The 7373-nt window shown below is 52.8% G+C and overlaps 1 long non-coding RNA gene across 1 annotated transcript in view; it reads left to right on the plus strand.

The window, feature by feature from the left end:
• LOC105522350 overlaps nucleotides 1-7373 on the plus strand; it is a 20765-nt gene extending 13392 nt beyond the window's left edge. The window contains exon 2 of the long non-coding RNA XR_001003426.1: nucleotides 6554-7373. This is a non-coding gene — a long non-coding RNA (uncharacterized LOC105522350). The remainder of the gene's footprint in view (nucleotides 1-6553) is intronic.

Genomic DNA, 7373 nt, shown 5'->3' on the forward strand with positions numbered 1-7373 from the left:
CAGCTCACTGCAGCCTTGAGCTCCTGAGCTCAAATGATCCTCCCATGTTGGCCTCCCAAAGCACAGCAAATTTTAAAATAAAATTATAGATAATAAGAAAGCATTGTGTTACAGTTTAATTGGCAGCATTTTAATTTAAATTCTTTCTTACTGGTCCATTAGATAATGGTCTCTGCCTTTGATGAACTGAATGTTTTATTCTAGGTAGATGCAGACAGATCTGAGTGCCAGTTTTAAGCTCAACTCTGCAGGTTAATAGTGGCATGAACCTGATTGCATTGCCTGGTCCGTCTGAGCCTTGGTTCCCTTATCTGACAGGGGGGCTGTATCTATTCTAGCTCTCTGGGTTGCAGGTGATGAGGAGAAGCAACCCTAATCGGCTGCAGCCAAAGAAAGGACTTAGATCTCGTGACTGCAAATCCCGGGGTGTGGCCTCATAACTGCAAATCCTGGGGTCTAGCCTCCCTCTCTGGTTCTTGTCACCTCCTTGTGGGCTTCAGTCTCGAGTTCCAGATTGGGGCAAGACACGGCCGAAGCCCGGGGCCTGCATCCTCCCAGATTCCAGCCACGTGGGAGTGTGTCTGTGGTCCCTGCTCTCTGATGAGGTCCCGGGCCCTGCCATTGGTGCCAGGGGACTGTCGGAGCTGATGGGTCAGGTTTGCCCTGGAGCTGGGTGGAGTCGGCTCCATCCTGAGGTCACACCACTGCCACAAGGGCATGGGAGGTCTCCAGGGTAGGGAAAGTGTGTGCTGGGTGCCAAGACATCGAAGCCTACTGTGCCTGCTTCTGTGACAAGGCATGTGTCACGCGTGGCACCAGGACGGGCATATTCTCATTGAAGGGGCTCAACAGGTTGAATTCTCCTTCCCCTCCTTTCCTCTCGCTTATGGTCATCCACTTTCTGGAGCTAGCTAGGCCAAGTTGGAGGGTGCAAAGGTGAATGGGGACACTGGCATTCCAAAGGCGACCTGATATGGTTTGGCTGTGTCCCCACCCACATCTCATCTTGAATTCCCACGTGTTGTGGGAGGGGCCCTGGGGGAAGTAATTGAATCAATCATGGGGGCAGGTCTTTCCTGTGCTGCTCTCATGATAGTGAATAAGTCTCACGAGATCTGATGGTTGTATAAAGGGGAGTTTCCCCGCATCAGCTCTCTTTTTGCCTGCTGCCATCCATGTAAGATGTGAATTACTCCTCCTTGTCTTCCGCCACGATTGTGAGGCCTCCCCAGCCACGTGGAACTGTAAGTCCATTAAACCTCTTTCTTCAGTAGATTGCCCAGTTTCAGGTATATCTTTATCCGCAGCGTGAAAACGGACTAATAAAGGGCCCCTTTGTAAATACGATGGAGCCTCACATCGCACAGAGCCAGGCTCAGGCGCGTCTCTGAGGCATGCTTTCTTTGTGAAGAGCTGCCTTGCAAGGGAGCCACGGAAAGCACCTGGATTACATAGGAGTCTTTGCCTGGGGGTGGGGAGTCAGCATGTGTAACCTCCTTATTTTTGGAATAAGCTCATGTGTTTCTGCTCATGGGGGACGAAAAACAACCTGCAGAGGTGCTTCACTGTGTTCACGCAGCAGAGTTCCCAGGAAACTCTTGAGGTAATTCCAGGTCAAATTCTCATCCAAAACACTGGCTGCAGATGGCCCTGAATGCTGGAGTGATGGCAGGTCGTGACCAGACAGAGAAGACCGAGAGCCCTCCCGGGTTAATAGCGTAGGGGATTTATTTCCAGGATCACCACCCCCGGACTTGCCAGGCAGAGGGCTGTTCTGAGCAGCGCTAGAGGGCAGGGTGTCTGAGGGCATCTCATTCTCCCAGCAGGACACCCCCACCTCTGGACCTCTATTGGCAGTTCACCAACTACAAAGGGCTCGCCCTCCCCAGTGCTGTTTGTGGCTTCACTGCTCACATGGGTCTTCTGCTTGGTTCGGAGGAAACCTTTGTGTGCCAGGAAGGCCACCCGTGGAGGCCCGCAAATGCTGCCATTTAACCCCAGCCCACAGTGCCAGCTGCTGTTGCAGGGACAGTCTTTTCCCTTTTCCAGATAGGGGCTGAAAGTCATCCTTGTCTGGACCTCTCCCTTTCTCAAGGACAGTGGTGGTGGAAGGGGATGCTTTGCCCTGCTCCGGGAAATGCTCCTTCGTGAGTGGACACACAGGCCGTCCCCTGGACATCCACACTCTCTTTTTGCCTGGTGATGAAGGCCCAGGTTGGCAAGGTGTCTGGGACATCAGGGAGCCTAGGGTAGTGAGCATCGGCAACAGTGGCTACTCACGTCCCAGGGATCAGGAGGCCTGTGGGGAAAGACCCTATGCAAGCTGCCTCCCATGCATGACAAGGGGCTGCCCCCAGTTCCATGGAGTGATAAAAATGCCCAGTTGTCCAGTACCTGAGGCACTTTAACCATGCAGGACCAGCTCCATTTCCAGGACTTGCTGTAGGTGTCTTCCCCCACCCTGCAGCCCTGGGCTGTCTTGGTCTCTGGGCTTCTCATCCTATGAATGCCATGGGGCTGGGTGCACTCTGCATATCTACATGTCATGGCCACCCGCGCCTCCGTCCCCAGGTGTTCACTGGCTGGTACTTTCCCCTGCTTTGTTCTGCAGGTTTCAGGCTGACAATAGGCGCTGAAGTTCCAAGGGCATTGGAAATAGCAACCAGCTCGCCCTTCCTTCTTTCCTTCCTTCCCTTCCTCCCTTCCTCCCTCCCTTCCTCCCTTCCTCCCTTCCTCCCTCCCTCCCTCCTTCTTTCTCTTTTTCTCTCCCTCTCTTCTCACTCTGCCACCCTGGCTAGAGTGCAGTGACACAATCATATTTCACTGCAGCCTCGATGTCCTGGGCTCAAGTGATCCCTGCCCCTCAGCCCTTATGTAGCTGAGGATACGGGTGCATGCCACCACCACACATGGCTAATTTTTGTATTTTTTGGAGAGATGAGGTTTCATCGTGTTGCCCAGGCTGGTCTTGAACTCCTGGGCTCAAGTGATTGCCCGCCTTGGCCTCCCAAAATGCTGGGATTACAGACATGAGCCATTGCGCCCAGCCCCGGCCCCTGCTTTAGGAAAAGGTGCAGCCAGATTATGACAGAAAGGCCTCTTAAAGCTGCCTCAATCATTTCTCAACATGCAAGCCCTGGCCTCTGACGGGGAGGTGATGGACTGGAATGGGGACTCAGAAACCTTTCTAGGGCTGAAAAAATCCAGCTTTACCTCTTCTTTTGGGTGGTGATTACATGGGTGTATACAGTTGTCAAAACTCATTAAAATGAGCACTTCAAACATCAATTAAAAAATGTCTCATGACATCAGCTAGCAGTTCTTGCTTTTTTTTTTTTTTTTTCATGTGTGCAACAGGGATTGTTATGAGAATTAAATGAGATATCCACGTCAGGCCCTTTGTAGAGGGCCTGCGCCACGGCTGTGGATCAGCAGAGGCTGGCGGCGGCACTGTTACTATTTTTAATTCTTCCTAGTGTTTAGCCCCATCCTTCAGACGGATGCAAGAGCCATTCTGTCATCAGTGGAAATGGAGACTCTTCTGGTTCAATATCCAGACTCAGGGTCCGCTTTTCACCCTCATGCTGCTTGTGCTGGAATAATGTGGTCACTTGTGTGGTTCTCGTGTGGACAAATTGTTCCCTGCTCACCACCCACCCGCGCCAGGTGGTAAGTGTCACGAGGGCACCTGTTATTTTCATCATTGAATTGTTGGCATACAGCACAGTGCTGGGCACTTGGAGCTCTTTGAAAATATTTGTGAAAGGATAGAAGGATGATGGTGAAGACGATAATTTTTAATAATAATTACAATACTTAGCTTAAAAATGTTTTTTATGTTTTTATTCTTTTTCTTTCCTTTTCCTTCCTTGAGAAAAACCAGTTCCCTGGTTCACTTTTTTTTTTTTTTTTTTTTTTTTGAGACGGAGTCTCCCTCTTTTGCCCAGGCTGGAGTGCAATGGCACGATCTCAGCTCACTGTAACCTCCACCTCCCAGGTTCTCCTGCCTCAGCCACCCAAGTAGCTGGGATTATAAGCATGTACCACCACACTTGGCTAATTTTTTATATTTTTGGTTGAGATGGGGTTTCACCATGTGGCCAGGCTGGTCTCAAACTCCTGGCCTCAAGTGATCCACCTGCCTCGGCCTCCCACAGTGCTGGGATTCCAGGCGTAGCTGCCGTTCCCAGCGTGTTCTTCAAGTATTTACTGAATATCTATTATGTGCTGATATTGAGGTAGACTCTGGGGGTCTCAGCAGTGAATGCATCTGCCCGAATGCGTCGTGAAGGCCGGGGTCTCACTGGGGAGATGGAAATGAACAGCAAACACACACACAGCGAGGTTGGTCCCAGCACCTGAGACCACACTGAGGCTGAAGGAGGGGCCGGCAGTGCTGGGGCAGGGCTGCGGCTCTCAGCATCCTGATGTGAAACCATCTCCGGCAGGAAAGCCAGGGGTCTGTGCGGGGATGCCGCCGGACGCGAGAACCAGCCAAGACCTATGGCCCCTGCAGCCACCGAGGGCTCGAGAGCACCCCCGTGGACTTGGCTGGGCCCTTCATGGTGACATACAGGAATGTGGCTGAGCACAGGTATTGACCTCGCTGTTTGCTGGAATCAGTGTTTGGGTTCTTGGACCACGTCAGTGATGGCTGTGTCACCGTGGCCTCGCCGTCCCCAGGAAAACCTAACGTGCACCCCGCGCCTGTCCTCTGGGACTGCTATCATCCTACTTTGTCTGACCCCTGGGGGCTTACCGTTTCCCCAGGGCAGCACTGGCTGTGGCCCTCAGCCCTGCTCTGGGCAGCCATGTCAGCATCCTCCCTCGGTGCTCCCAGCACCCCACCTGGCTCTGTGATGGCCACCCTTGAGTCCCTTGACTCCTGAATGCCCCAGTAAGGGAAGAGATTTAAGAGGAACCTTGACTCCCACCATTCTGCACAGTCATTGGTCCCTCCTCCACCCGGGGCCCTCCATGGGATTTCTGTCCACACCCCTAGCCAGCAACCCCTCTCAGTTCCTGCAGCTGGAGCGCCCCTCTCTCCTGAACATTCAGACACCTGCGTCTCTCACCACAGCTGGAGGGCTAGAGCGTCTTCAGTCGACTCGCCATCCCTGCCACGACTGGAGGCTACGTGTCCCAGAACCTATCTTGCTGGGATGGGAGTTGGGGTGGCAGATGCTGAACGCATGTGAGGTTTAGGAGAGGACGAGCGGAGCTGGGGTATGTGGGAGGTACTGGTGGCCACCGTGAGGATGGTCACACCCCATGGCTTTGTTGATGCGGTGGCTATAGCAGGCCCAGTGGCTCCACTGAGCCTCCCTAGCACCAGTGCCAAGTGAAGTGTTGGGGGGCTGGACACAGGTGGCCTCGGTTCCTGGGGCTCCCCCAACGCTCTGGTTTCCTCCCTGCTCCCAGGCTTCAGGTGGATGAGTTAGTGACCATCCCCACTCCAGACCTGCCTCCCCCAGCCACCCCCACAGTTGTAAAAACCCTTCATTCTCATATGGAACCCTCTTTCCTGAAATCCATAGAGGAACTGACTGCTTTCTTGAGTGAATCTGGACTGCACCACATGACAATCGCTGCACAGAGCAGCTCAGCTCCTCTGTCTCAGCCTCCCTGACTTCACAGCAGGCTCTGGGCATCATCTCCGTGTCAACCTAAGGCCACGGGCGGGGTTCGCATCAAACAGGAGAGCAGCTCTCCCGAGATGATGCCTTCTGATAGCCCCAGAACCAAGAGGAGCCGTGTGGGGTTGGGTGGGGGTGTTTAGCGTGCACTCCTGATGTTCTCTCCCAGTGAAGGACACCCATGGGGGACGTTGTGGCCCCTGGCCCTCCCTCCTTCCCTTGGTGGCACAGGGAACTTCCTGGTGGGTGACAGCCCATGGTCCACCCTTGCCAGGTGGATTCAGACAGAATATGCCAGGCTGTGTGCTGAAGGCATCCCATCTCTTCCTTGTCCCCTCTTGGCTGGATCGGGGTGAGGCAGGGGGTGGTGAGTGTGTCTGTCCTGCCAGCTCAGCCTCCAATTGGTCTGCTCCGGGGCAGGAGCCCACCTGACTCTCCTGCAGAGCTGCACGGCCTGCCTTGCCTCACTCATAACAACAGAGACTTTGGTTCTCCATCTGCAGACATATTTGTCTTGTTTCTTATTTGGTCCAGAACTTGGGTGGGAGGAAGGGTGATGTTATTTGGGTCCCCTCAAGACCTTGACAACAGATAGTTTTTAAAATAGCATTTTAAAGCCACCAACTTTCTCTCCTCCACCTTGGTATTTCCCTGATTTTAAACAGAATGTCGACTCTGGAGGCAGAAAGCTTGGGCTTGGATCTGGGTCCTGCCATGCAGTAGCTACGTGGCCAGGGAATGCATAGCTTCTGGATCTCTGATCCCTACAGTAAAATACAGATAAAAATACTTTTCATTGATGTGTTTAAAATCGAATGAGATAGTTAATGAATGAGTAAGTGTTCTGCAGACTCCAGAGCGGGGTGCGCTTTCTGATCTGTTTCATACAATCTGACACACATCCTTTCCCACCCCAGCATCTCTGAATTGGGATGTGTCTGACAGCAAGTGCGGCATCCGGGCTGCACTTGCCGTTGTCTGCTCACATGTGAATTAAAAAAAACAATCTTAGCATATGAAATCTCTAATCACACGTGAACTTGGTGGTTATTCCTGGTGCCATGTGGACAACTGCAGCCTTGACACCCCAGTCCACAAACCACGTACGGACCAACTGAGGAAGGAGTAGGGGTTCTTGTTGTTGTAGAAAACCCTCCTTCAACTTGTTCTAGAAGAGACCAGCATTCACACTTGGAGTGGGCGTCATCAGCTTGGAAGACACAGCAGTGGGCCCCTCTTAGCAGCAGCGCCCCGTCTCGTGGCTCCTGACGACGACCCAGAGGGTGACGCTGCATGGGGGCTCACGGACATCGGCGCCGTGAGTCGGGGTGCTCAGGTGAAGGGGCTCTGATGGTGAGGACATTCAGAAATAACAGAGATTGGCTGGGTGAGGTGGGTCACACCTGTAATCCCAGCACTTTGGGAGGGAAGCCAAGGCGGGTGGGTCATTGGAGGTCAGGAGTTTGAGACCAGCCTGGCCAACATGGTGAAACCCCACCTCTACTAAAAATACAAAAATTAGCTGGGCATGGTGGCACGTGTGTGTAATCCCAATTACTCGGGAGGCTGAGGCAGGAGAATTGCTTGAACCTGCGAGGCGGAGGTTGCAGTGAGCACCACTGCACTCCAGCCTGGACAACAGAGTGAGACTCTTTGTCTCAAAAAGAACAGAGATTTACTTACGTTTTCCTCTTTTGTGTGTGTATAGTGAGGGAAATTAGGATGCCAAAAAAAAAA

The sequence above is a fragment of the Colobus angolensis genome, unplaced genomic scaffold (genome assembly GCF_000951035.1).
Source record: "Colobus angolensis palliatus isolate OR3802 unplaced genomic scaffold, Cang.pa_1.0 Scaffold426, whole genome shotgun sequence".
In the NCBI taxonomy this organism is placed as follows: domain Eukaryota; kingdom Metazoa; phylum Chordata; class Mammalia; order Primates; family Cercopithecidae; genus Colobus; species Colobus angolensis.